Source organism: Nothobranchius furzeri, chromosome 14 (genome assembly GCF_043380555.1).
Source record: "Nothobranchius furzeri strain GRZ-AD chromosome 14, NfurGRZ-RIMD1, whole genome shotgun sequence".
Taxonomy (NCBI): domain Eukaryota; kingdom Metazoa; phylum Chordata; class Actinopteri; order Cyprinodontiformes; family Nothobranchiidae; genus Nothobranchius; species Nothobranchius furzeri.
The window spans coordinates 62272200-62299203 of NC_091754.1; the positions used below are offsets into that span (position 1 = coordinate 62272200).

Genomic DNA, 27004 nt, shown 5'->3' on the forward strand with positions numbered 1-27004 from the left:
GGACAACCCTGCCGGACCCTGGTTTCCACTGAAAAGTGGGGGGTCAAGTAACCATTTACCAATACCACACTTTTGCACTCATCCACCTCTTAAGTTTTTCTCCTAAACCTAATCTATCAAGAAGTCTCTGTAAAAAGTTATGATTTACTTTATCAAACCCTTTTTGGAGATCCATCCCCACTACGCACAGTGGGATACTACGTTGGCAACTATAAAGATGGCTATCCCTAATGAGTGCAAGACTGTCTGTCATCATATGCCCTGGTACCCCACATGTCTGTTCTAATTCCACCAATTTATGTATGACTGATTGAAGGCGGACAAACAGGGCTTTGGCCAAGATTTTCCTGTCTACCCCTAGCAGTGTTAAGGGTCTCATCTTTCATTAAAAAAGGTTTTAATATGACTTCTTCTGTTTATTTTTGAAAGTTGAGATCACTGTTGATGTTTGGACGGATTGGAAGGAAGTCATCTAAAAAAACAAGCCAAATCTAGAAGAAAACAATGTATAATGGACCTTTTCTTTTTGTTGTCAAAACATTGGATGTTGCATACTATATCTGCTGCAATAAATATTTTTTTAATTCATCTGAAGCATTTTCTGTACCAAGATTTCTATGGAGGTGTGTGTTTTAAAATACAGAAAAATTGGAGCAATGTTTACAGTCAACTGTACATAATATTGTTATGCCGATTGGCTGGCCTAGGGAAGAGCATAGACAGTTTAGCTTCCTGATTGGCTGGGGGCAAAATGAGGTTCCTTCTTCTGATTCAGAATGAATTACCAATGCCAGTCTCATGATTCCGATTTAGACGCTAAATGAGTAAAGTTAAGGGATTAATCTATAGGTCCAACATGGAATAAGCCTTTGTATTATGTGTACATATTCGTGGACGATGTATAATTTCTTCGCCAAATAAGCAAGTGTGCTAACTAGTTGCAATAATAATGTGACAAGGCTGGCAACAACTAGAAAGACATTGTTTGACTATTGGTATTGTCTTTGGGTACAAGTTGTCAGGGGAGAGCACGAACGCAGTCCCCCACTACCAGAAATTATGCAGTCGGGATTCCCACATTTGGGGAATTCGCAAGGGTCAGCACAACCTTGAGTGCAATGGTTGAGCCTCACCCTGGGCGAACCACCTTCATGATCACGGTTTCTCCCCTGCCAGGTAAGTATGAGTTGTTCAGCTGATTCATGGGGAGCTCTTTCACTCACATGCTCTTCTGACTCATGGTAAGAATGACAACAGACAATTGTTCACTGATATCTCATCTTTCATTTAAAAAGGTTTTAATATGACTTTGTCGCGTGCCCGTCCCATTTACCGGTTCCTTTAAAACCCAGTTCCGTTAGAACTTATGAGACGGTGCATCTATCAGGGTTCGGGGGGATGTCGGCGAGTTTAATCGTACTAGACCCGGGTTTGGACTATCTAATTAGAATCTTGTCTTTTATTTTAAAGGTGAAATGACTTGTACGAATAGCCAGCCTCAGAGTACTCCACTTCTTTTAAACTCGTTACCTTTTGGTTAAGATACTAGAGAGAAGTCTGGAGGCAAGCCAAGCCTCTCAGCAATTGTTTGGATTACCCGGAATTAATTGCGCCTCTAACAGCTTATGTGGGAGGTTGGTAACTATAAAATGATTTATGCTAGTTGATCAGGCTATCATAATTTTATCAATTTATTTATTAATCCAACCTTCCAGCTGATTAGAGACTTTTTCAACCTGCAATCAGAGCCAAAATAACCTCTAATATCCTGTTTTTATCGCCCTTAAGACAACTCGTTACTCGCAAGGAGGGGGGAGTTAAAACTTCCCTTATCTTAAGGTTTCTTTACATTATTCTATTACAAACTGCAAAGTAAGTCCTGATAATTCAGAGACCTGTGATAGACATGCTTACCTCTGTGCAATTTATGGCCAGGGCTCCAAATGTGAAGCTTTAGAGAAAACCTGAAAGAATCAGGATTATGTTTCTTTTTCAAAAAAGGTTTATTACAAAATCAAAATACAAAAATGGGTAAATAAAAAACAACTGCTATCCCCCAAGGAGGAATTAGTTCAAAATGATTAAATAAGAGTTAGTTTACACTAGCTCCTGTCTTCTCAGAATCTCCCCAAAACTCTCCCAAATCTCCTCTTCCAAGAGTCCTCCTGCCCGATCTGAGCTGCATCCTTTTATATCATTCCTGAGACTGCTCTAAACAATGTAAGAGTCGCAAGTCATTCTCTCCTGACAGTTTAGGTCAAGGGGTCATTTACCAAATACACTTTTTTAGCTCTACATAAGACATTTGGTATCATTTTCACTACATGCAGTATTCACATGAGGGCACAAAAGTTCATGTTGCACTCCTGGAAAGGGAGCACAGGCCATAAATCTTCATGTTGGTAGCAAATTGTAGATCTCCCTTCAGCATTCCTGAGAACTTCTGGGTCCAGATGGACTTTCTTCACTCCATTCCAGTCCTTCTTTTCCCGCCAGAGGTGGAGTTAGGGGCGGGATCATGGGTGTGTTCATGGGTGGATCCACAGAAGCCAGCCGGTCTTTTGACCCTTTGCCTAGTTCTGTCCTCACCAGCAAGTCCTGAACTATTGTCCTCTTGACCCTTGTGTGACCCTTGTCTCTGACCACTGTTTCTAAGCCTTGACCAGCTGCTGGGACTTGCAACAACTTCTTTTGTTTATTTTTGAAAGTTGAGATCACTGTTGATGTTTGGACGGATTGGAAGGAAGTCATCTAAAAAACAAGCCAAATCTAGAAGAAAACAATGTATAATGGACCTTTTCTTTTTGTTGTCAAAACATTGGATGTTGCATACTATATCTGCTGCAATAAATATTTTTTTAATTCATCTGAAGCATTTTCTGTACCAAGATTTCTATGGAGGTGTGTGTTTGAAAATACAGAAAAATTGTAGTGGCGCAATGTTTACAGTCAACTGTACATAATATTGGCATGCCGATTGGCCGGCCTAGGGAAGAGCATAGACAGTTTAGCTTCCTGATTGGCAGGGGCCAAAATGAGGTTCCTTCTTCTGATTCAGAATGAATTACCAATGCCAGTCTCATGATTCCGATTTAGACGTTAAATGAGTAAAGTTAAGGGATTAAAGGGTCCAACATGGAATAAGCCTTTGTATTATGTGTACATATTCGTGGATGATGTAAATTTTCTTAGCCAAATAAGCAAGTGTGCTAACTAGTTGCAATAATAATGTGACAAGGCTGGCAACAATTAGAAAAGCATTGTTTGACTATTGGTATTGTCTTTAGTACAAGTAGTCAGGGGATTGCGCGAACGTAGTCCCCCACTACCAGAAACTATGCAGTCGAGATTGCCACATTTGGGGAATTCGCAAGGGTCAGCACAACCTCGAGTGCAATGGCTGAGCCTCGCCCTGGGCTATCCACCTTCGTGATCATGGTTTCTCCCCTGCCAGGTAAGTATGAGTTGTTCGGCTGATTCATGGGGTGCTCTTTCACTCACATGCTCTTCTGACTCATGGTAAGAATGATAACAGACAATTGTTCACTGATATCTCATCTTTCGTTTAAAAAGGTTTTAATATGACTTCTTTTGTTTATTTTTGAAAGTTGAGATCACTGTTGATGTTTGGACGGATTGGAAGGAAGTCATCTAAAAAACAAGCCAAATCTAGAAGAAAACAATGTATAATGGACCTTTTCTTTTTGTTGTCAAAACATTGGATGTTGCATACTATATCTGCTGCAATAAATATTTTTTTAATTCATCTGAAGCATTTTCTGTACCAAGATTTCTATGGAGGTGTGTGTTTGAAAATACAGAAAAATTGGAGCAATGTTTACAGTCAACTGTACATAATATTGGCATGCCGGTTGGCTGGCCTAGGGAAGAGCATAGACAGTTTAGCTTCCTGATTGGCTGGGGGCAAAATGAAGTTCCTTCTTCTGATTCAGAATGAATTACCAATGTCAGTCTCATGATTCCGATTTAGACGTTAAATGAGTAAAGTTAAGGGATTAATCTATAGGTCCAACATAGAATAAGCCTTTGTATTATGTGTACATATTTGTGGATGATGTAAATTTTCTTTACCAAATAAGCAAGTGTGCTAACTAGTTGCAATAATAATGTGACAAGGATGGCAACAATTAGAAAGGCGTTGTTTGACTATTGGTATTGTCATTAGTACAAGTTTTCAGGGGAGAGCGCGAACGCAGTGCCCCACTTCCAGAAATTATGCAGTTGAGATTCCCACATTTGGGGAATTCGCAAGGGTCAGCACAACCTCGAGTGCAATGGCTGAGCCTCGCCTTGGGAGATCCACCTTCGTGTTCATGGTTTCTCCCCTGCCAGGTAAGTATGAGTTGTTCAGCTGATTCATGGGGAGCTCTTTCACTCACATGCTCTTCTGACTCATGGTAAGAATGACAACAGACAATTGTTCACTGATATCTCATCATTCGTTTAAAAAGGTTTTAATATGACTTATTTTGTTTATTTTTGAAAGTTGAGATCACTGTTGATGTTTGGACGGATTGGAAGGAAGTCATCTAAAAAACAAGCCAAATCTAGAAGAAAACAATGTATAATGGACCTTTTCATTTTGTTGTCAAAACATTGGATGGTGCAAACTATATCTGCTGCAATAAATATTTTTTTAATTCATCTGAAGCATTTTCTGTACCAAGATTTCTATGGAGGTGTGTGTTTGAAAATACAGAAAAATTGGAGCAATGTTTACAGTCAACTGTACATAATATTGGCATGCCGATTGGCTGGCCTAGGGAAGAGCATAGACAGTTTAGCTTCCTGATTGGCTGGGGGCAAAATGAGGTTCCTTCTTCTGATTCAGAATGAATTACCAATGCCAGTCTCATGATTCCGATTTAGACGCTAAATGAGTAAAGTTAAGGGATTAATCTATAGGTCCAACATGGAATAAGCCTTTGTATTATGTGTACATATTCGTGGATGATGTAAATTTTCTTTACCAAATAAGCAAGTGTGCTAACTAATTGCAATAATAATGTGACAAGGCTGGCAACAACTAGAAAAGCATTGTTTGACTATTAATATTGCCTTTAGTACAAGTTGTCAGGGGAGAGCGCGAACGCAGTCCCCCACTACCAGATATTATGCAATCGAGATTCCCACATTTAGGGAATTCGCAAGGGTCAGCACAACCTCGAGTGCAATGGCTGAGCCTCGCCCTGGGCGAACTACCTTCGTGATCATGGTTTCTCCCCTGCCAGGTAAGTATGGGTTGTTCGGCTGATTCATGGGGAGCTCTTTCACTCACATGCTCTTCTGACTCATGGTAAGAATGACAACAGACAATTGTTCACTGATATCTCATCTTTCGTTTAAAAAGGTTTTAATATGACTTCTTTTGTTTATTTTTCAAAGTTGAGATCACTGTTGATGTTTGGATGGATTGGAAGGAAGTCATCTAAAAAACAAGCCAAATCTAGAAGAAAACAATGTATAATGGACCTTTTCTTTTTGTTGTCAGAACATTGGATGTTGCATACTATATCTGCTGCAATAAATATTTTTTTAATTCATCTGAAGCATTTTCTGTACCAAGATTTCTATGGAGTTGTGTGTTTTAAAATACAGAAAAATTGGAGCAATGTTTACAGTCAACTGTACATAATATTGGCATGCCGATTGGCTGGCCTAGGGAAGAGCATAGAAAGTTTAGCTTCCTGATTGGCTGGGGGCAAAATGAGGTTCCTTCTTCTGATTCAGAATGAATTTCCAATGCCAGTCTCATGATTCCGATTTAGACGTTAAATGAGTAAAGTTAAGGGATTAATCTATAGGTCCAACATGGAATAAGCCTTTGTATTATGTGTACATATTCGTGGATGATGTAAATTTTTTTTACCAAATAAGCAAGTGTGCTAACTGGTTTCAATAATAATGTGACAAGGCTGGCAACAATTAGAAAAGCATTGTTTGACTATTGGTATTGTCTTTAGTACAAGTTGTCAGGGGAGAGCGCGAACGCAGTCCCCCACTACCAGAATTTATGCAGTCGAGATTCCCACATTTGGGGAATTCGCAAGGGTCAGCACAACCTCGAGTGCAATGGCTGAGCCTCGCCCTGGGTGAACCACCTTCATGAACATGGTTTCTCCCCTGCCAGGTAAGTATGAGTTGTTCGACTGATTAATGGGGAGCTCTTTCACTCACATGCTCTTCTGACTCATGGTAAGAATGACAAAAGACAATTGTTCACTGATATCTCATCTTTCGTTTAAAAAGGTTTTAATATGACTTCTTTTGTTTATTTTTGAAAGTTGAGATCACTGTTGATGTTTGGACGGATTGGAAGGAAGTCATCTAAAAAACAAGCCAAATCTAGAAGAAAACAATGTATAATGGACCTTTTCTTTTTGTTGTCAAAACATTGGATGTTGCATACTATATCTGCTGCAATAAATATTTTTTTAATTCATCTGAAGCATTTTCTGTACCAAGATTTCTATGGAGGTGTGTGTTTGAAAATACAGAACAATTGGAGCAATGTTTACAGTCAACTGTACATAATATTGGCATGCCGGTTGGCTGGCCTAGGGAAGAGCATAGACAGTTTAGCTTCCTGATTGGCTGGGGGCAAAATGAAGTTCCTTCTTCTGATTCAGAATGAATTACCAATGTCAGTCTCATGATTCCGATTTAGACGTTAAATGAGTAAAGTTAAGGGATTAATCTATAGGTCCAACATGGAATAAGCCTTTGTATTATGTGTACATATTTGTGGATGATGTAAATTTTCTTTACCAAATAAGCAAGTGTGCTAACTAGTTGCAATAATAATGTGACAAAGATGGCAACAATTAGAAAGGTGTTGTTTGACTATTGGTATTGTCATTAGTACAAGTTTTCAGGGGAGAGCGCGAACGCAGTCCCCCACTTCCAGAAATTATGCAGTCGAGATTCCCACATTTGGGGAATTCGCAAGGGTCAGCACAACCTCGAGTGCAATGGCTGAGCCTCGCCTTGGGAGATCCACCTTCGTGATCATGGTTTCTCCCCTGCCAGGTAAGTATGAGTTGTTCGGCTGATTCTTGGGGAGCTCTTTCACTCACATGCTCTTCTGACTCATGGTAAGAATGACAACAGACAATTGTTCACTGATATCTCATCATTCGTTTAAAAAGGTTTTAATATGACTTATTTTGTTTATTTTTGAAAGTTGAGATCACTGTTGATGTTTGGACGGATTGGAAGGAAGTCATCTAAAAAACAAGCCAAATCTAGAAGAAAACAATGTATAATGGACCTTTTCTTTTTGATGTCAAAACATTGGATGTTGCATACTATATCTGCTGCAATAAATATTTTTTTAATTCATCTGAAGCATTTTCTGTACCAAGATTTCTATGGAGGTGTGTGTTTGAAAATACAGAAAAATTGGAGTGGCGCAATGTTTACAGTCAACTGTACATAATATTGTTATTCCGATTGGCTGGCCTAGGGAAGAGCATAGACAGTTTAGCTTCCTGATTGGCTGGGGGAAAAATGAGGTTCCTTCTTCTGATTCAGAATGAATTACCAATGTCAGTCTCATGATTCTGATTTAGACGTTAAATGAGTAAAGTTAAGGGATTAATCTATAGGTCCAACATGGAATAAGCCTTTGTATTATGTGTACATATTCGTGGATGATGTAAATTTTCTTTACCAAATAAGCAAGTGTGCTAACTGGTTTCAATAATAATGTGACAAGTCTGGCAACAATTAGAAAAGCATTGTTTGACTATTGGTATTGTCTTTAGTACAAGTTGTCAGGGGAGAGCGCGAACGCAGTCCCCCATTTCCAGAAATTATGCAGTCGAGATTCCCACATTTTGGGAATTCGCAAGGGTCAGCACAACCTCGAGTGCAATGGCTGAGCCTCGCCCTGGGCGATCCACCTTCGTGATCATGGTTTTTCCCCTGCCAGGTAAGTATGAGTTATTCGGCTGATTCATGGGGAGCTCTTTCACTCACATGCTCTTCTGACTCATGGTAAGAATGACAACAGACAATTGTTCACTGATATCTCATCTTTCGTTTAAAAAGGTTTTAATATGACTTCTTTTGTTTATTTTTGAAAGTTGAGATCACTGTTGATGTTCGGATGGATTGGAAGGAAGTCATCTAAAAAACAAGCCAAATCTAGAAGAAAACAATGTATAATGGACCTTTTCATTTTGTTGTCAAAACATTGGATGTTGCATACTATATCTGCTGCAATAAATATTTTTTTAATTCATCTGAAGCATTTTCTGTACCAAGATTTCTATGGAGGTGTGTGTTTTAAAATACAGAAAAATTGGAGCAATGTTTACAGTCAAATGTACATAATATTGGCATGCCGATTGGCTGGCTTAGGGAAGAGCATAGACAGTTTAGCTTCCTGATTGGCTGGGGGCAAAATGAGGTTCCTTCTTCTGATTCAGAATGAATTTCCAATGCCAGTCTCATGATTCCGATTTAGACGCTAAATGAGTAAAGTTAAGGGATTAATCTATAGGTCCAACATGGAATAAGCCTTTGTATCATGTGTACATATTCGTGGATGATGTAAATTTTCTTTACCAAATAAGCAAGTGTGCTAACTGGTTTCAATAATAATGTGACAAGGATGGCAACAATTAGAAAGGCATTGTTTGACTATTGGTATTGTCATTAGTACAAGTTTTCAGGGGAGAGCGCGAACGCAGTCCCCCACTATCAGAAATTATGCAGTCGAGATTCCCACATTTGGGGAATTCGCAAGGGTCAGCACAACCTTGAGTGCAATGGCTGAGCCTCGCCTTGGGAGAACCACCTTCGTGATCATGGTTTCTCCCCTGCCAGGTAAGTATGAGTTGTTCAGCTGATTCATGGGGAGCTCTTTCACTCACATGCTCTTCTGACTCATGGTAAGAATGACAACAGACAATTGTTCACTGATATCTCATCTTTCGTTTAAAAAGGTTTTAATATGACTTCTTTTGTTTATTTTTGAAAGTTGAGATCACTGTTGATGTTTGGATGGATTGGAAGGAAGTCATCTAAAAAACAAGCCAAATCTAGAAGAAAACAATGTACGTATAATGGACCTTTTCTTTTTGTTGTCAAAACATTGGATGTTGCATACTATATCTGCTGCAATAAATATTTTTTTAATTCATCTGAAGCATTTTCTGTACCAAGATTTCTATGGAGGTGTGTGTTTTAAAATACAGAAAAATTGGAGCAATGTTTACAGTCAACTGTACATAATATTGGCATGCCGATTGGCTGGCCTAGGGAAGAGCATAGACAGTTTAGCTTCCTGATTGGCTGGGGGCAAAATGAACTTCCTTCTTCTGATTCAGAATGAATTTCCAATGCCAGTCTCATGATTCCGATTTAGACGTTAAATGAGTAAAGTTAAGGGATTAATCTATAGGTCCAACATGGAATAAGCCTTTGTATTATGTGTACATATTCGTGGATGATGTAAATTTTCTTTACCAAATAAGCAAGTGTGCTAACTGGTTTCAATAATAATGTGACAAAGCTGGCAACAATTCAAAAAGCATCCTTTGACTATTGGTATTGTCTTTAGTACAAGATGTCAGGGGAGAGCGCGAACGCAGTCCCCCACTACATGAAATTATGCAGTCGAGATTACCACATTTGGGGAATTCGCAAGGGTCAGCACAACCTCGAGTGCAATGGCTGAGCCTCGCCCTGGGCAAACCACCTTCGTGATCATGGTTTCTCCCCTGCCAGGTAAGTATGAGTTGTTCGGCTGATTCATGGGGAGCTCTTTCACTCACATGCTCTTCTGACTCATGGTAAGAATGACAACAGACAATTGTTCACTGATATCTCATCATTCGTTTAAAAAGGTTTTAATATGACTTATTTTGTTTATTTTTGAAAGTTGAGATCACTGTTGATGTTTGGACGGATTGGAAGGAAGTCATCTAAAAAACAAGCCAAATCTAGAAGAAAACAATGTATAATGGACCTTTTCTTTTTGATGTCAAAACATTGGATGTTGCATACTATATCTGCTGCAATAAATATTTTTTTAATTCATCTGAAGCATTTTCTGTACCAAGATTTCTATGGAGGTGTGTGTTTGAAAATACAGAAAAATTGGAGTGGCGCAATGTTTACAGTCAACTGTACATAATATTGTTATTCCGATTGGCTGGCCTAGGGAAGAGCATAGACAGTTTAGCTTCCTGATTGGCTGGGGGAAAAATGAGGTTCCTTCTTCTGATTCAGAATGAATTACCAATGTGAGTCTCATGATTCTGATTTAGACGTTAAATGAGTAAAGTTAAGGGATTAATCTATAGGTCCAACATGGAATAAGCCTTTGTATCATGTGTACATATTCGTGGATGATGTAAATTTTCTTTACCAAATAAGCAAGTGTGCTAACTGGTTTCAATAATAATGTGACAAGTCTGGCAACAATTAGAAAAGCATTGTTTGACTATTGGTAGTGTCTTTAGTACAAGTTGTCAGGGGAGAGTGCGAACGCAGTCCCCCATTTCCAGAAATTATGCAGTCGAGATTCCCACATTTGGGGAATTCGCAAGGGTCAGCACAACCTCGAGTGCAATGGCTGAGCCTCGCCCTGGGCTATCCACCTTCGTGATCATGGTTTCTCCCCTGCCAGGTAAGTATGAGTTATTCGGCTGATTCATGGGGAGCTCTTTCACTCACATGCTCTTCTGACTCATGGTAAGAATGACAACAGACAATTGTTCACTGATATCTCATCTTTCGTTTAAAAAGGTTTTAATATGACTTCTTTTGTTTATTTTTGAAAGTTGAGATCACTGTTGATGTTCGGATGGATTGGAAGGAAGTCATCTAAAAAACAAGCCAAATCTAGAAGAAAACAATGTATAATGGACCTTTTCATTTTGTTGTCAAAACATTGGATGTTGCATACTATATCTGCTGCAATAAATATTTTTTTAATTCATCTGAAGCATTTTCTGTACCAAGATTTCTATGGAGGTGTGTGTTTTAAAATACAGAAAAATTGGAGCAATGTTTACAGTCAAATGTACATAATATTGGCATGCCGATTGGCTGGCCTAGGGAAGAGCATAGACAGTTTAGCTTCCTGATTGGCTGGGGGCAAAATGAGGTTCCTTCTTCTGATTCAGAATGAATTTCCAATGCCAGTCTCATGATTCCGATTTAGACGTTAAATGAGTGAAGTTAAGGGATTAATCTATAGGTGCAACATGGAATAAGCCTGTGTATCATGTGTACATATTCGTGGATGATGTAAATTTTCTTTACCAAATAAGCAAGTGTGCTAACTGGTTTCAATAATAATGTGACAAGGCAGGTAACAATTAGTAAAGCATTGTTTGACTATTGGTATTGTCTTTAGTACAAGTTGTCAGGGGAGAGCGCGAACGCAGTCCCCCACTACCAGAAATTATGCAGTCGAGATTACCACATTTGGGGAATTCACAAGGGTCAGCACAACCTCGAGTGCAATGGCTGAGCCTCGCCCTGGGCAAACCACCTTCGTGATCATGGTTTCTCCCCTGCCAGGTAAGTATGAGTTGTTCAGCTGATTAATGGGGAGCTCTTTCACTCACATGCTCTTCTGACTCATGGTAAGAATGACAACAGACAATTGTTCACTGATATCTCATCTTTCGTTTAAAAAGGTTTTAATATGACTTCTTTTGTTTATTTTTGAAAGTTGAGATCACTGTTGATGTTCGGATGGATTGGAAGGAAGTCATCTAAAAAACAAGCCAAATCTAGAAGAAAACAATGTATAATGGACCTTTTCTTTTTGTTGTCAAAACATTGGATGTTGCATACTATATCTGCTGCAATAAATATTTTTTTTAATTCATCTGAAGCATTTTCTGTACCAAGATTTCTATGGAGGTGTGTGTTTTAAAATACAGAAAAATTGGAGCAATGTTTACAGTCAACTGTACATAATATTGGCATGCCGATTGGCTGGCCTAGGGAAGAGCATAGACAGTTTAGCTTCCTGATTGGCTGGGGGCAAAATGAAGTTCCTTCTTCTGATTCAGAATGAATTTCCAATGCCAGTCTCATGATTCCGATTTAGACGTTAAATGAGTAAAGTTAAGGGATTAATCTATAGGTGCAACATGGAATAAGCCTTTGTATCATGTGTACATATTCGTGGATGATGTAAATTTTCTTAGCCAAATAAGCAAGTGTGCTAACTAGTTGCAATAATAATGTGACAAGGCTGGCAACAATTAGAAAAGCATTGTTTGACTATTGGTATTGTCTTTAGTACAAGTTGTCAGGGGAGAGCGCGAACGCAGTCCCCCACTACCAGAATTTATGCAGTCGAGATTCCCACATTTGGGGAATTCGCAAGGGTCAGCACAACCTCGAGTGCAATGGCTGAGCCTCGCCCTGGGTGAACCACCTTCATGAACATGGTTTCTCCCCTGCCAGGTAAGTATGAGTTGTTCGGCTGATTAATGGGGAGCTCTTTCACTCACATGCTCTTCTGACTCATGGTAAGAATGACAAAAGACAATTGTTCACTGATATCTCATCTTTCGTTTAAAAAGGTTTTAATATGACTTCTTTTGTTTATTTTTGAAAGTTGAGATCACTGTTGATGTTCGGATGGATTGGAAGGAAGTCATCTAAAAAACAAGCCAAATCTAGAAGAAAACAATGTATAATGGACCTTTTCATTTTGTTGTCAAAACATTGGATGTTGCATACTATATCTGCTGCAATAAATATTTTTTTAATTCATCTGAAGCATTTTCTGTACCAAGATTTCTATGGAGGTGTGTGTTTTAAAATACAGAAAAATTGGAGCAATGTTTACAGTCAAATGTACATAATATTGGCATGCCGATTGGCTGGCCTAGGGAAGAGCATAGACAGTTTAGCTTCCTGATTGGCTGGGGGCAAAATGAGGTTCCTTCTTCTGATTCAGAATGAATTTCCAATGCCAGTCTCATGATTCCGATTTAGACGTTAAATGAGTGAAGTTAAGGGATTAATCTATAGGTGCAACATGGAATAAGCCTGTGTATCATGTGTACATATTCGTGGATGATGTAAATTTTCTTTACCAAATAAGCAAGTGTGCTAACTGGTTTCAATAATAATGTGACAAGGCAGGTAACAATTAGTAAAGCATTGTTTGACTATTGGTATTGTCTTTAGTACAAGTTGTCAGGGGAGAGCGCGGACGCAGTCCCCCACTACCAGAAATTATGCAGTCGAGATTACCACATTTGGGGAATTCACAAGGGTCAGCACAACCTCGAGTGCAATGGCTGAGCCTCGCCCTGGGCAAACCACCTTCGTGATCATGGTTTCTCCCCTGCCAGGTAAGTATGAGTTGTTCAGCTGATTAATGGGGAGCTCTTTCACTCACATGCTCTTCTGACTCATGGTAAGAATGACAACAGACAATTGTTCACTGATATCTCATCTTTCGTTTAAAAAGGTTTTAATATGACTTCTTTTGTTTATTTTTGAAAGTTGAGATCACTGTTGATGTTCGGATGGATTGGAAGGAAGTCATCTAAAAAACAAGCCAAATCTAGAAGAAAACAATGTATAATGGACCTTTTCTTTTTGTTGTCAAAACATTGGATGTTGCATACTATATCTGCTGCAATAAATATTTTTTTTAATTCATCTGAAGCATTTTCTGTACCAAGATTTCTATGGAGGTGTGTGTTTTAAAATACAGAAAAATTGGAGCAATGTTTACAGTCAACTGTACATAATATTGGCATGCCGATTGGCTGGCCTAGGGAAGAGCATAGACAGTTTAGCTTCCTGATTGGCTGGGGGCAAAATGAAGTTCCTTCTTCTGATTCAGAATGAATTTCCAATGCCAGTCTCATGATTCCGATTTAGACGTTAAATGAGTAAAGTTAAGGGATTAATCTATAGGTGCAACATGGAATAAGCCTTTGTATCATGTGTACATATTCGTGGATGATGTAAATTTTCTTAGCCAAATAAGCAAGTGTGCTAACTAGTTGCAATAATAATGTGACAAGGCTGGCAACAATTAGAAAAGCATTGTTTGACTATTGGTATTGTCTTTAGTACAAGTTGTCAGGGGAGAGCGCGAACGCAGTCCCCCACTACCAGAATTTATGCAGTCGAGATTCCCACATTTGGGGAATTCGCAAGGGTCAGCACAACCTCGAGTGCAATGGCTGAGCCTCGCCCTGGGTGAACCACCTTCATGAACATGGTTTCTCCCCTGCCAGGTAAGTATGAGTTGTTCGGCTGATTAATGGGGAGCTCTTTCACTCACATGCTCTTCTGACTCATGGTAAGAATGACAAAAGACAATTGTTCACTGATATCTCATCTTTCGTTTAAAAAGGTTTTAATATGACTTCTTTTGTTTATTTTTGAAAGTTGAGATCACTGTTGATGTTTGGACGGATTGGAAGGAAGTCATCTAAAAAACAAGCCAAATCTAGAAGAAAACAATGTATAATGGACCTTTTCTTTTTGTTGTCAAAACATTGGATGTTGCATACTATATCTGCTGCAATAAATATTTTTTTAATTCATCTGAAGCATTTTCTGTACCAAGATTTCTATGGAGGTGTGTGTTTTAAAATACAGAAAAATTGGAGCAATGTTTACAGTCAACTGTACATAATATTGGCATGCCGATTGGCTGGCCTAGGGAAGAGCATAGACAGTTTAGCTTCCTGATTGGCTGGGGGCAAAATGAACTTCCTTCTTCTGATTCAGAATGAATTTCCAATGCCAGTCTCATGATTCCGATTTAGACGTTAAATGAGTAAAGTTAAGGGATTAATCTATAGGTCCAACATGGAATAAGCCTTTGTATTATGTGTACATATTCGTGGATGATGTAAATTTTCTTTACCAAATAAGCAAGTGTGCTAACTGGTTTCAATAATAATGTGACAAAGCTGGCAACAATTCAAAAAGCATCCTTTGACTATTGGTATTGTCTTTAGTACAAGATGTCAGGGGAGAGCGCGAACGCAGTCCCCCACTACATGAAATTATGCAGTCGAGATTACCACATTTGGGGAATTCGCAAGGGTCAGCACAACCTCGAGTGCAATGGCTGAGCCTCGCCCTGGGCAAACCACCTTCGTGATCATGGTTTCTCCCCTGCCAGGTAAGTATGAGTTGTTCGGCTGATTCATGGGGAGCTCTTTCACTCACATGCTCTTCTGACTCATGGTAAGAATGACAACAGACAATTGTTCACTGATATCTCATCATTCGTTTAAAAAGGTTTTAATATGACTTATTTTGTTTATTTTTGAAAGTTGAGATCACTGTTGATGTTTGGACGGATTGGAAGGAAGTCATCTAAAAAACAAGCCAAATCTAGAAGAAAACAATGTATAATGGACCTTTTCTTTTTGATGTCAAAACATTGGATGTTGCATACTATATCTGCTGCAATAAATATTTTTTTAATTCATCTGAAGCATTTTCTGTACCAAGATTTCTATGGAGGTGTGTGTTTGAAAATACAGAAAAATTGGAGTGGCGCAATGTTTACAGTCAACTGTACATAATATTGTTATTCCGATTGGCTGGCCTAGGGAAGAGCATAGACAGTTTAGCTTCCTGATTGGCTGGGGGAAAAATGAGGTTCCTTCTTCTGATTCAGAATGAATTACCAATGTGAGTCTCATGATTCTGATTTAGACGTTAAATGAGTAAAGTTAAGGGATTAATCTATAGGTCCAACATGGAATAAGCCTTTGTATCATGTGTACATATTCGTGGATGATGTAAATTTTCTTTACCAAATAAGCAAGTGTGCTAACTGGTTTCAATAATAATGTGACAAGTCTGGCAACAATTAGAAAAGCATTGTTTGACTATTGGTAGTGTCTTTAGTACAAGTTGTCAGGGGAGAGTGCGAACGCAGTCCCCCATTTCCAGAAATTATGCAGTCGAGATTCCCACATTTGGGGAATTCGCAAGGGTCAGCACAACCTCGAGTGCAATGGCTGAGCCTCGCCCTGGGCGATCCACCTTCGTGATCATGGTTTCTCCCCTGCCAGGTAAGTATGAGTTATTCGGCTGATTCATGGGGAGCTCTTTCACTCACATGCTCTTCTGACTCATGGTAAGAATGACAACAGACAATTGTTCACTGATATCTCATCTTTCGTTTAAAAAGGTTTTAATATGACTTCTTTTGTTTATTTTTGAAAGTTGAGATCACTGTTGATGTTCGGATGGATTGGAAGGAAGTCATCTAAAAAACAAGCCAAATCTAGAAGAAAACAATGTATAATGGACCTTTTCATTTTGTTGTCAAAACATTGGATGTTGCATACTATATCTGCTGCAATAAATATTTTTTTAATTCATCTGAAGCATTTTCTGTACCAAGATTTCTATGGAGGTGTGTGTTTTAAAATACAGAAAAATTGGAGCAATGTTTACAGTCAAATGTACATAATATTGGCATGCCGATTGGCTGGCCTAGGGAAGAGCATAGACAGTTTAGCTTCCTGATTGGCTGGGGGCAAAATGAGGTTCCTTCTTCTGATTCAGAATGAATTTCCAATGCCAGTCTCATGATTCCGATTTAGACGTTAAATGAGTGAAGTTAAGGGATTAATCTATAGGTGCAACATGGAATAAGCCTGTGTATCATGTGTACATATTCGTGGATGATGTAAATTTTCTTTACCAAATAAGCAAGTGTGCTAACTGGTTTCAATAATAATGTGACAAGGCAGGTAACAATTAGTAAAGCATTGTTTGACTATTGGTATTGTCTTTAGTACAAGTTGTCAGGGGAGAGCGCGAACGCAGTCCCCCACTACCAGAAATTATGCAGTCGAGATTACCACATTTGGGGAATTCACAAGGGTCAGCACAACCTCGAGTGCAATGGCTGAGCCTCGCCCTGGGCAAACCACCTTCGTGATCATGGTTTCTCCCCTGCCAGGTAAGTATGAGTTGTTCAGCTGATTAATGGGGAGCTCTTTCACTCACATGCTCTTCTGACTCATGGTAAGAATGACAACAGACAATTGTTCACTGATATCTCATCTTTCGTTTAAAAAGGTTTTAATATGACTTCTTTTGTTTATTTTTGAAAGTTGAGATCACTGTTGATGTTCGGATGGATTGGAAGGAAGTCATCTAAAAAACAAGCCAAATCTAGAAGAAAACAATGTATAATGGACCTTTTCTTTTTGTTGTCAAAACATTGGATGTTGCATACTATATCTGCTGCAATAAATATTTTTTTTAATTCATCTGAAGCATTTTCTGTACCAAGATTTCTATGGAGGTGTGTGTTTTAAAATACAGAAAAATTGGAGCAATGTTTACAGTCAACTGTACATAATATTGGCATGCCGATTGGCTGGCCTAGGGAAGAGCATAGACAGTTTAGCTTCCTGATTGGCTGGGGGCAAAATGAAGTTCCTTCTTCTGATTCAGAATGAATTTCCAATGCCAGTCTCATGATTCCGATTTAGACGTTAAATGAGTAAAGTTAAGGGATTAATCTATAGGTGCAACATGGAATAAGCCTTTGTATCATGTGTACATATTCGTGGATGATGTAAATTTTCTTAGCCAAATAAGCAAGTGTGCTAACTAGTTGCAATAATAATGTGACAAGGCTGGCAACAATTAGAAAAGCATTGTTTGACTATTGGTATTGTCTTTAGTACAAGTTGTCAGGGGAGAGCGCGAACGCAGTCCCCCACTACCAGAATTTATGCAGTCGAGATTCCCACATTTGGGGAATTCGCAAGGGTCAGCACAACCTCGAGTGCAATGGCTGAGCCTCGCCCTGGGTGAACCACCTTCATGAACATGGTTTCTCCCCTGCCAGGTAAGTATGAGTTGTTCGGCTGATTAATGGGGAGCTCTTTCACTCACATGCTCTTCTGACTCATGGTAAGAATGACAAAAGACAATTGTTCACTGATATCTCATCTTTCGTTTAAAAAGGTTTTAATATGACTTCTTTTGTTTATTTTTGAAAGTTGAGATCACTGTTGATGTTTGGACGGATTGGAAGGAAGTCATCTAAAAAACAAGCCAAATCTAGAAGAAAACAATGTATAATGGACCTTTTCTTTTTGTTGTCAAAACATTGGATGTTGCATACTATATCTGCTGCAATAAATATTTTTTTAATTCATCTGAAGCATTTTCTGTACCAAGATTTCTATGGAGGTGTGTGTTTTAAAATACAGAAAAATTGGAGCAATGTTTACAGTCAAATGTACATAATATTGGCATGCCGATTGGCTGGCCTAGGGAAGAGCATAGACAGTTTAGCTTCCTGATTGGCTGGGGGCAAAATGAAGTTCCTTCTTCTGATTCAGAATGAATTACCAATGCCAGTCTCATGATTCCGATTTAGACGTTAAATGAGTAAAGTTAAGGGATTAATCTATAGGTGCAACATGGAATAAGCCTTTGTATCATGTGTACATATTCGTGGATGATGTAAATTTTCTTAGCCAAATAAGCAAGTGTGCTAACTAGTTGCAATAATAATGTGACAAGGCTGGCAATAATTAGAAAAGCATTGTTTGACTATTGGTATTGTCTTTAGTACAAGTTGTTAGGGGAGAGCGCGAACGCAGTCCCCCACTACCAGAAATTATGCAGTTGAGATTCCCACATTTGGGGAATTCGCAAGGGTCAGCACAACCTCGAGTGCAATGGCTGAGCCTCGCCCTGGGCGAACCACCTTCGTGATCATGGTTTCTCCCCTGCCAGGTAAGTATGAGTCGTTCAGCTGATTCATGGGGAGCTCTTTCACTCACATGCTCTTCTGACTCATGGTAAGAATGACAACAGACAATTGTTCACTGATCTCATCTTTCGTTTAAAAAGGTTTTAATATGACTTCTTTTGTTTATTTTTGAAAGTTGAGATCACTGTTGATGTTTGGATGGATTGGAAGGAAGTCATCTAAAAAACAAGCCAAATCTAGAAGAAAACAATGTATAATGGACCTTTTCTTTTTGTTGTCAAAACATTGGATGTTGCATACTATATCTGCTGCAATAAATATTTTTTTAATTCATCTGAAGCATTTTCTGTACCAAGATTTCTATGGAGTTGTGTGTTTTAAAATACAGAAAAATTGGAGCAATGTTTACAGTCAACTGTACATAATATTGGCATGCCGATTGGCTGGCCTAGGGAAGAGCATAGACAGTTTAGCTTCCTGATTGGCTGGGGGCAAAATGAGGTTCCTTCTTCTGATTCAGAATGAATTACCAATGCCAGTCTCATGATTCCGATTTAGATGCTAAATGAGTAAAGTTAAGGGATTAATCTATAGGTGCAACATGGAATAAGCCTTTGTATCATGTGTACATATTCGTGGACGATGTAAATGTTCTTAGCCAAATAAGCAAGTGTGCTAACTAGTTGCAATAATAATGTGACAAGGCTGGCAACAATTAGAAAAGCATTGTTTGACTATTGGTATTGTCTTTAGTACAAGTTGTCAGGGGAGAGCGCGAACGCAGTCCCCCTCTACCAGAAATTATGCAGTTGAGATTCCCACATTTGGGGAATTCGCAAGGGTCAGCACAACCTCGAGTGCAATGGCTGAGCCTCGCCCTGGGCGAACCACCTTCGTGATCATGGTTTCTCCCCTGCCAGGTAAGTATGAGTTGTTCGGCTGATTCTTGGGGAGCTCTTTCACTCACATGCTCTTCTGACTCATGGTAAGAATGACAACAGACAATTGTTCACTGATATCTCATCTTTCGTTTAAAAAGGTTTTAATATGACTTCTTTTGTTTATTTTTGAAAGTTGAGATCACTGTTGATGTTTGGATGGATTGGAAGGAAGTCATCTAAAAAACAAGCCAAATCTAGAAGAAAACAATGTATAATGGACCTTTTCTTTTTGTTGTCAAAACATTGGATGTTGCATACTATATCTGCTGCAATAAATATTTTTTAAATTCATCTGAAGCATTTTCTGTACCAAGATTTCTATGGAGTTGTGTGTTTTAAAATACAGAAAAATTGGAGCAATGTTTACAGTCAACTGTACATAATATTGGCATGCCGATTGGCTGGCCTAGGGAAGAGCATAGACAGTTTAGCTTCCTGATTGGCTGGGGGCAAAATGAAGTTCCTTCTTCTGATTCAGAATGAATTTCCAATGCCAGTCTCATGATTCCGATTTAGACGTTAAATGAGTAAAGTTAAGGAATTAATCTATAGGTCCAACATGGAATAAGCCTTTGTATCATGTGTACATATTCGTGGACGATGTAAATTTTCTTAGCCAAATAAGCAAGTGTGCTAACTAGTTGCAATAATAATGTGACAAGGCTGGCAACAATTAGAAAAGCATTGTTTGACTATTGGTATTGTCTTTAGTACAAGTTGTCAGGGGAGAGCGCGAACGCAGTCCCCCACTACCAGAAATTATGCAGTCGAGATTCCCACATTTGGGGAATTCGCAAGGGTCAGCACAACCTCGAGTGCAATGGCTGAGCCTCGCCCTGGGCGAACCACCTTCGTGATCATGGTTTCCCCCCTGCCAGGTAAGTATGAGTTGTTCGGCTGATTCTTGGGGAGCTCTTTCACTCACATGCTCTTCTGACTCATGGTAAGAATGACAACAGACAATTGTTCACTGATCTCATCTTTCGTTTAAAAAGGTTTTAATATGACTTCTTTTGTTTATTTTTGAAAGTTGAGATCACTGTTGATGTTTGGATGGATTGGAAGGAAGTCATCTAAAAAACAAGCCAAATCTAGAAGAAAACAATGTATAATGGACCTTTTCTTTTTGTTGTCAAAACATTGGATGTTGCATACTATATCTGCTGCAATAAATATTTTTTTAATTCATCTGAAGCATTTTCTGTACCAAGATTTCTATGGAGGTGTGTGTTTTAAAATACAGAAAAATTGGAGCAATGTTTACAGTCAACTGTACATAATATTGGCATGCCGATTGGCTGGCCTAGGGAAGAGCATAGACAGTTTAGCTTCCTGATTGGCTGGGGGCAAAATGAAGTTCCTTCTTCTGATTCAGAATGAATTTCCAATGCCAGTCTCATGATTCCGATTTAGACGTTAAATGAGTAAAGTTAAGGGATTAATCTATAGGTGCAACATGGAATAAGCCTTTGTATCATGTGTACATATTCGTGGACGATGTAAATGTTCTTAGCCAAATAAGCAAGTGTGCTAACTAGTTGCAATAATAATGTGACAAGGCTGGCAACAATTAGAAAAGCATTGTTTGACTATTGGTATTGTCTTTAGTACAAGTTGTCAGGGGAGAGCGCGAACGCAGTCCCCCTCTACCAGAAATTATGCAGTTGAGATTCCCACATTTGGGGAATTCGCAAGGGTCAGCACAACCTCGAGTGCAATGGCTGAGCCTCGCCCTGGGCGAACCACCTTCGTGATCATGGTTTCCCCCCTGCCAGGTAAGTATGAGTTGTTCGGCTGATTCTTGGGGAGCTCTTTCACTCACATGCTCTTCTGACTCATGGTAAGAATGACAACAGACAATTGTTCACTGATATCTCATCTTTCGTTTAAAAAGGTTTTAATATGACTTCTTTTGTTTATTTTTGAAAGTTGAGATCACTGTTGATGTTTGGATGGATTGGAAGGAAGTCATCTAAAAAACAAGCCAAATCTAGAAGAAAACAATGTATAATGGACCTTTTCTTTTTGTTGTCAAAACATTGGATGTTGCATACTATATCTGCTGCAATAAATATTTTTTTAATTCATCTGAAGCATTTTCTGTACCAAGATTTCTATGGAGTTGTGTGTTTTAAAATACAGAAAAATTGGAGCAATGTTTACAGTCAACTGTACATAATATTGGCATGCCGATTGGCTGGCCTAGGGAAGAGCATAGACAGTTTAGCTTCCTGATTGGCTGGGGGCAAAATGAAGTTCCTTCTTCTGATTCAGAATGAATTTCCAATGCCAGTCTCATGATTCCGATTTAGACGTTAAATGAGTAAAGTTAAGGGATTAATCTATAGGTCCAACATGGAATAAGCCTTTGTATCATGTGTACATATTCGTGGATGATGTAAATTTTCTTTACCAAATAAGCAAGTGTGCTAACTGGTTTCAATAATAATGTGACAAGCATGGCAACAATTAGAAAGGCATTGTTTGCCTATTGGTATTGTCATTAGTACAAGTTTTCAGAGGAGAGCGCGGACGCAGTCCCCCACTATCAGAAATTATGCAGTCGAGATTCCCACATTTGGGGAATTCGCAAGGGTCAGCACAACCTCGAGTGCAATGGCTGAGCCTCGCCCTGGGCGAACCACCTTCGTGATCATGGTTTCTCCCCTGCCAGGTAAGTATGAGTTGTTCGGCTGATTCATGGGGAGCTCTTTCACTCACATGCTCTTCTGACTCATGGTAAGAATGACAACAGACAATTGTTCACTGATATCTCATCTTTCGTTTAAAAAGGTTTTAATATGACTTCTTTTGTTTATTTTTGAAAGTTGAGATCACTGTTGATGTTTGGATGGATTGGAAGGAAGTCATCTAAAAAACAAGCCAAATCTAGAAGAAAACAATGTATAATGGACCTTTTCTTTTTGTTGTCAAAACATTGGATGTTGCATACTATATCTGCTGCAATAAATATTTTTTTAATTCATCTGAAGCATTTTCTGTACCAAGATTTCTATGGAGGTGTGTGTTTTAAAATACAGAAAAATTGGAGCAATGTTTACAGTCAACTGTACATAATATTGGCATGCCGATTGGCTGGCCTAGGGAAGAGCATAGACAGTTTAGCTTCCTGATTGGCTGGGGGCAAAATGAAGTTCCTTCTTCTGATTCAGAATGAATTTCCAATGCCAGTCTCATGATTCCGATTTAGACGTTAAATGAGTAAAGTTAAGGGATTAATCTATAGGTGCAACATGGAATAAGCCTTTGTATTATGTGTACATATTTGTGGGCGATTAAAATTTTCTTTACCAAATAAGCAAGTGCGCTTACTAGTTGCAATAATTTGACAAGGCTGGCAATAACTAGAAAGGCATTGTTTGGCTATTGGTATTGTCTTTAGTACAAGTTGTCAGGGGAGAGCGCGAACGCAGTCCCCCACTACCAGAAATATTGCAGTCGAGATTCCCACATTTGGGGAATTTGCAAGGGTCAGCACAACCTCGAGTGCAATGGCTAAGCCTCGCCCTGGGCGAACCACCTTCGTGATCATGGTTTCCCCCCTGCCAGGTAAGTATGAGTTGTTCGGCTGATTCTTGGGGAGCTCTTTCACTCACATGCTCTTCTGACTCATGGTAAGAATGACAACAGACAATTGTTCACTGATATCTCATCTTTCGTTTAAAAAGGTTTTAATATGACTTCTTTTGTTTATTTTTGAAAGTTGAGATCACTGTTGATGTTTGGATGGATTGGAAGGAAGTCATCTAAAAAACAAGCCAAATCTAGAAGAAAACAATGTATAATGGACCTTTTCTTTTTGTTGTCAAAACATTGGATGTTGCATACTATATCTGCTGCAATAAATATTTTTTTAATTCATCTGAAGCATTTTCTGTACCAAGATTTCTATGGAGTTGTGTGTTTTAAAATACAGAAAAATTGGAGCAATGTTTACAGTCAACTGTACATAATATTGGCATGCCGATTGGCTGGCCTAGGGAAGAGCATAGACAGTTTAGCTTCCTGATTGGCTGGGGGCAAAATGAAGTTCCTTCTTCTGATTCAGAATGAATTTCCAATGCCAGTCTCATGATTCCGATTTAGACGTTAAATGAGTAAAGTTAAGGGATTAATCTATAGGTCCAACATGGAATAAGCCTTTGTATCATGTGTACATATTCGTGGACGATGTAAATTTTCTTAGCCAAATAAGCAAGTGTGCTAACTAGTTGCAATAATAATGTGACAAGGCTGGCAACAATTAGAAAAGCATTGTTTGACTATTGGTATTGTCTTTAGTACAAGTTGTCAGGGGAGAGCGCGAACGCAGTCCCCCACTACCAGAAATTATGCAGTCGAGATTCCCACATTTGGGGAATTCGCAAGGGTCAGCACAACCTCGAGTGCAATGGCTGAGCCTCGCCCTGGGCGAACCACCTTCGTGATCATGGTTTCTCCCCTGCCAGGTAAGTATGAGTTGTTCGGCTGATTCTTGGGGAGCTCTTTCACTCACATGCTCTTCTGACTCATGGTAAGAATGACAACAGACAATTGTTCACTGATATCTCATCTTTCGTTTAAAAAGGTTTTAATATGACTTCTTTTGTTTATTTTTGAAAGTTGAGATCACTGTTGATGTTTGGATGGATTGGAAGGAAGTCATCTAAAAAACAAGCCAAATCTAGAAGAAAACAATGTATAATGGACCTTTTCTTTTTGTTGTCAAAACATTGGATGTTGCATACTATATCTGCTGCAATAAATATTTTTTTAATTCATCTGAAGCATTTTCTGTACCAAGATTTCTATGGAGGTGTGTGTTTTAAAATACAGAAAAATTGGAGCAATGTTTACAGTCAACTGTACATAATATTGGCATGCCGATTGGCTGGCCTAGGGAAGAGCATAGACAGTTTAGCTTCCTGATTGGCTGGGGGCAAAATGAAGTTCCTTCTTCTGATTCAGAATGAATTTCCAATGCCAGTCTCATGATTCCGAATTAGACGTTAAATGAGTAAAGTTAAGGGATTAATCTATAGGTGCAACATGGAATAAGCCTTTGTATTATGTGTACATATTTGTGGGCGATTAAAATTTTCTTTACCAAATAAGCAAGTGCGCTTACTAGTTGCAATAATTTGACAAGGCTGGCAATAACTAGAAAGGCATTGTTTGGCTATTGGTATTGTCTTTAGTACAAGTTGTCAGGGGAGAGCGCGAACGCAGTCCCCCACTACCAGAAATTATGCAGTCGAGATTCCCACATTTGGGGAATTTGCAAGGGTCAGCACAACCTCGAGTGCAATGGCTAAGCCTCGCCCTGGGCGAACCACCTTCTTGATCATGGTTTCTCCCCTGCCAGGTAAGTATGAGTTGTTCGGCTGATTCATGGGGAGCTCTTTCACTCACATGCTCTTCTGACTCATGGTAAGAATGACAACAGACAATTGTTCACTGATATCTCATCTTTCGTTTAAAAAGGTTTTAATATGACTTCTTTTGTTTATTTTTGAAAGTTGAGATCACTGTTGATGTTTGGACGGATTGGAAGGAAGTCATCTAAAAAACAAGCCAAATCTAGAAGAAAACAATGTATAATGGACCTTTTCTTTTTGTTGTCAAAACATTGGATGTTGCATACTATATCTGCTGCAATAAATATTTTTTTAATTCATCTGAAGCATTTTCTGTACCAAGATTTCTATGGAGTTGTGTGTTTTAAAATACAGAAAAATTGGAGCAATGTTTACAGTCAACTGTACATAATATTGGCATGCCGATTGGCTGGCCTAGGGAAGAGCATAGACAGTTTAGCTTCCTGATTGGCTGGGGGCAAAATGAAGTTCCTTCTTCTGATTCAGAATGAATTACCAATGCCAGTCTCATGATTCCGATTTAGATGCTAAATGAGTAAATTTAAGGGATTAATCTATAGGTGCAACATGGAATAAGCCTTTGTATCATGTGTACATATTCGTGGATGTAAATTTTCTTTACCAAATAAGCAAGTGTGCTAACTAGTTGCAATAATAATGTGACAAGGCTGGCAACAATTAGAAAAGCATTGTTTGACTATTGGTATTGTCTTTAGTACAAGTTGTCAGGGGAGAGCGCGAACGCAGTCCCCCACTACCAGAAATTATGCAGTTGAGATTCCCACATTTGGGGAATTCGCAAGGGTCAGCACAACCTCGAGTGCAATGGCTGAGCCTCGCCCTGGGCGAACCACCTTCGTGATCATGGTTTCTCCCCTGCCAGGTAAGTATGAGTTGTTCGGCTGATTCTTGGGGAGCTCTTTCACTCACATGCTCTTCTGACTCATGGTAAGAATGACAACAGACAATTGTTCACTGATATCTCATCTTTCGTTTAAAAAGGTTTTAATATGACTTATTTTGTTTATTTTTGAAAGTTGAGATCACTGTTGATGTTCGGATGGATTGGAAGGAAGTCATCTAAAAAACAAGCAAAATCTAGAAGAAAACAATGTATAATGGACCTTTTCTTTTTGTTGTCAAAACATTGGATGTTGCATACTATATCTGCTGCAATAAATATTTTTTTTAATTCATCTGAAGCATTTTCTGTACCAAGATTTCTATGGAGGTGTGTGTTTTAAAATACAGAAAAATTGGAGCAATGTTTACAGTCAACTGTACATAATATTGGCATGCCGATTGGCTGGCCTAGGGAAGAGCATAGACAGTTTAGCTTCCTGATTGGCTAGGGGCAAAATGAAGTTCCTTCTTCTGATTCAGAATGAATTTCCAATGCCAGTCTCATGATTCCGATTTAGACGTTAAATGAGTAAAGTTAAGGGATTAATCTATAGGTGCAACATGGAATAAGCCTTTGTATCATGTGTACATATTCGTGGATGATGTAAATTTTCTTAGCCAAATAAGCAAGTGTGCTAACTAGTTGCAATAATAATTTGACAAGGCTGGCAACAATTAGAAAAGCATTGTTTGACTATTGGTATTGTCTTTAGTACAAGTTGTCAGGGGAGAGCGCGAACGCAGTCCCCCACTACCAGAAATTATGCAGTCGAGATTCCCACATTTGGGGAATTCGCAAGGGTCAGCACAACCTCGAGTGCAATGGCTGAGCCTCGCCCTGGGCGAACCATCTTCGTGATCATGGTTTCTCCCCTGCCAGGTAAGTATGAGTTGTTCAGCTGATTAATGGGGAGCTCTTTCACTCACATGCTCTTCTGACTCATGGTAAGAATGACAACAGACAATTGTTCACTGATATCTCATCTTTCGTTTAAAAAGGTTTTAATATGACTTCTTTTGTTTATTTCTGAAAGTTGAGATCACTG

The 27004-nt window shown here is 38.9% G+C and overlaps 28 non-coding genes across 28 annotated transcripts; all 28 read right to left on the reverse strand.

Annotated features, from left to right (window-relative positions):
* Nucleotides 1-1019: 1019 nt before the first annotated feature.
* Nucleotides 1020-1184, reverse strand: LOC129165903 (U1 spliceosomal RNA). Its single transcript, XR_008565168.2, has one exon. It is a non-coding gene; the product is annotated as a U1 spliceosomal RNA (small nuclear RNA).
* Nucleotides 1185-3297: 2113 nt separating this feature from the next.
* Nucleotides 3298-3462, reverse strand: LOC129165978 (U1 spliceosomal RNA). The gene has a single exon (XR_008565243.2). It is a non-coding gene; the product is annotated as a U1 spliceosomal RNA (small nuclear RNA).
* Nucleotides 3463-4196: 734 nt separating this feature from the next.
* Nucleotides 4197-4361, reverse strand: LOC129165955 (U1 spliceosomal RNA). Its single transcript, XR_008565220.2, has one exon. It is a non-coding gene; the product is annotated as a U1 spliceosomal RNA (small nuclear RNA).
* Nucleotides 4362-5095: 734 nt separating this feature from the next.
* LOC129165904 (U1 spliceosomal RNA) lies at nt 5096-5260 on the reverse strand. Its single transcript, XR_008565169.2, has one exon. It is a non-coding gene; the product is annotated as a U1 spliceosomal RNA (small nuclear RNA).
* A 734-nt stretch (nt 5261-5994) lies between these two features.
* LOC129165921 (U1 spliceosomal RNA) lies at nt 5995-6159 on the reverse strand. Its single transcript, XR_008565186.2, has one exon. It is a non-coding gene; the product is annotated as a U1 spliceosomal RNA (small nuclear RNA).
* Nucleotides 6160-6893: 734 nt separating this feature from the next.
* LOC129165916 (U1 spliceosomal RNA) lies at nt 6894-7058 on the reverse strand. Its single transcript, XR_008565181.2, has one exon. It is a non-coding gene; the product is annotated as a U1 spliceosomal RNA (small nuclear RNA).
* Nucleotides 7059-7797: 739 nt separating this feature from the next.
* LOC129165877 (U1 spliceosomal RNA) lies at nt 7798-7962 on the reverse strand. Its single transcript, XR_008565143.2, has one exon. It is a non-coding gene; the product is annotated as a U1 spliceosomal RNA (small nuclear RNA).
* A 734-nt stretch (nt 7963-8696) lies between these two features.
* On the reverse strand, nt 8697-8861 carry LOC129165895 (U1 spliceosomal RNA). The gene has a single exon (XR_008565160.2). It is a non-coding gene; the product is annotated as a U1 spliceosomal RNA (small nuclear RNA).
* Nucleotides 8862-9599: 738 nt separating this feature from the next.
* Nucleotides 9600-9764, reverse strand: LOC129165939 (U1 spliceosomal RNA). The gene has a single exon (XR_008565204.2). It is a non-coding gene; the product is annotated as a U1 spliceosomal RNA (small nuclear RNA).
* A 739-nt stretch (nt 9765-10503) lies between these two features.
* LOC129165941 (U1 spliceosomal RNA) lies at nt 10504-10668 on the reverse strand. The gene has a single exon (XR_008565206.2). It is a non-coding gene; the product is annotated as a U1 spliceosomal RNA (small nuclear RNA).
* A 734-nt stretch (nt 10669-11402) lies between these two features.
* LOC129165878 (U1 spliceosomal RNA) lies at nt 11403-11567 on the reverse strand. The gene has a single exon (XR_008565144.2). It is a non-coding gene; the product is annotated as a U1 spliceosomal RNA (small nuclear RNA).
* A 735-nt stretch (nt 11568-12302) lies between these two features.
* On the reverse strand, nt 12303-12467 carry LOC129165942 (U1 spliceosomal RNA). Its single transcript, XR_008565207.2, has one exon. It is a non-coding gene; the product is annotated as a U1 spliceosomal RNA (small nuclear RNA).
* A 734-nt stretch (nt 12468-13201) lies between these two features.
* On the reverse strand, nt 13202-13366 carry LOC129165905 (U1 spliceosomal RNA). Its single transcript, XR_008565170.2, has one exon. It is a non-coding gene; the product is annotated as a U1 spliceosomal RNA (small nuclear RNA).
* Nucleotides 13367-14101: 735 nt separating this feature from the next.
* On the reverse strand, nt 14102-14266 carry LOC129165952 (U1 spliceosomal RNA). The gene has a single exon (XR_008565217.2). It is a non-coding gene; the product is annotated as a U1 spliceosomal RNA (small nuclear RNA).
* Nucleotides 14267-15000: 734 nt separating this feature from the next.
* Nucleotides 15001-15165, reverse strand: LOC139062800 (U1 spliceosomal RNA). Its single transcript, XR_011516344.1, has one exon. It is a non-coding gene; the product is annotated as a U1 spliceosomal RNA (small nuclear RNA).
* A 739-nt stretch (nt 15166-15904) lies between these two features.
* Nucleotides 15905-16069, reverse strand: LOC139062814 (U1 spliceosomal RNA). Its single transcript, XR_011516357.1, has one exon. It is a non-coding gene; the product is annotated as a U1 spliceosomal RNA (small nuclear RNA).
* Nucleotides 16070-16803: 734 nt separating this feature from the next.
* On the reverse strand, nt 16804-16968 carry LOC139063078 (U1 spliceosomal RNA). The gene has a single exon (XR_011516623.1). It is a non-coding gene; the product is annotated as a U1 spliceosomal RNA (small nuclear RNA).
* A 735-nt stretch (nt 16969-17703) lies between these two features.
* On the reverse strand, nt 17704-17868 carry LOC139062797 (U1 spliceosomal RNA). Its single transcript, XR_011516341.1, has one exon. It is a non-coding gene; the product is annotated as a U1 spliceosomal RNA (small nuclear RNA).
* A 734-nt stretch (nt 17869-18602) lies between these two features.
* LOC139062775 (U1 spliceosomal RNA) lies at nt 18603-18767 on the reverse strand. Its single transcript, XR_011516321.1, has one exon. It is a non-coding gene; the product is annotated as a U1 spliceosomal RNA (small nuclear RNA).
* Nucleotides 18768-19499: 732 nt separating this feature from the next.
* Nucleotides 19500-19664, reverse strand: LOC139062784 (U1 spliceosomal RNA). Its single transcript, XR_011516329.1, has one exon. It is a non-coding gene; the product is annotated as a U1 spliceosomal RNA (small nuclear RNA).
* Nucleotides 19665-20398: 734 nt separating this feature from the next.
* LOC139063003 (U1 spliceosomal RNA) lies at nt 20399-20563 on the reverse strand. The gene has a single exon (XR_011516543.1). It is a non-coding gene; the product is annotated as a U1 spliceosomal RNA (small nuclear RNA).
* A 732-nt stretch (nt 20564-21295) lies between these two features.
* LOC139062790 (U1 spliceosomal RNA) lies at nt 21296-21460 on the reverse strand. The gene has a single exon (XR_011516335.1). It is a non-coding gene; the product is annotated as a U1 spliceosomal RNA (small nuclear RNA).
* A 734-nt stretch (nt 21461-22194) lies between these two features.
* LOC139062791 (U1 spliceosomal RNA) lies at nt 22195-22359 on the reverse strand. The gene has a single exon (XR_011516336.1). It is a non-coding gene; the product is annotated as a U1 spliceosomal RNA (small nuclear RNA).
* A 731-nt stretch (nt 22360-23090) lies between these two features.
* Nucleotides 23091-23255, reverse strand: LOC139062813 (U1 spliceosomal RNA). Its single transcript, XR_011516356.1, has one exon. It is a non-coding gene; the product is annotated as a U1 spliceosomal RNA (small nuclear RNA).
* A 734-nt stretch (nt 23256-23989) lies between these two features.
* On the reverse strand, nt 23990-24154 carry LOC139062796 (U1 spliceosomal RNA). Its single transcript, XR_011516340.1, has one exon. It is a non-coding gene; the product is annotated as a U1 spliceosomal RNA (small nuclear RNA).
* Nucleotides 24155-24885: 731 nt separating this feature from the next.
* Nucleotides 24886-25050, reverse strand: LOC139062786 (U1 spliceosomal RNA). Its single transcript, XR_011516331.1, has one exon. It is a non-coding gene; the product is annotated as a U1 spliceosomal RNA (small nuclear RNA).
* Nucleotides 25051-25781: 731 nt separating this feature from the next.
* Nucleotides 25782-25946, reverse strand: LOC139062778 (U1 spliceosomal RNA). Its single transcript, XR_011516324.1, has one exon. It is a non-coding gene; the product is annotated as a U1 spliceosomal RNA (small nuclear RNA).
* Nucleotides 25947-26681: 735 nt separating this feature from the next.
* LOC139062964 (U1 spliceosomal RNA) lies at nt 26682-26846 on the reverse strand. Its single transcript, XR_011516504.1, has one exon. It is a non-coding gene; the product is annotated as a U1 spliceosomal RNA (small nuclear RNA).
* Nucleotides 26847-27004: the final 158 nt, after the last annotated feature.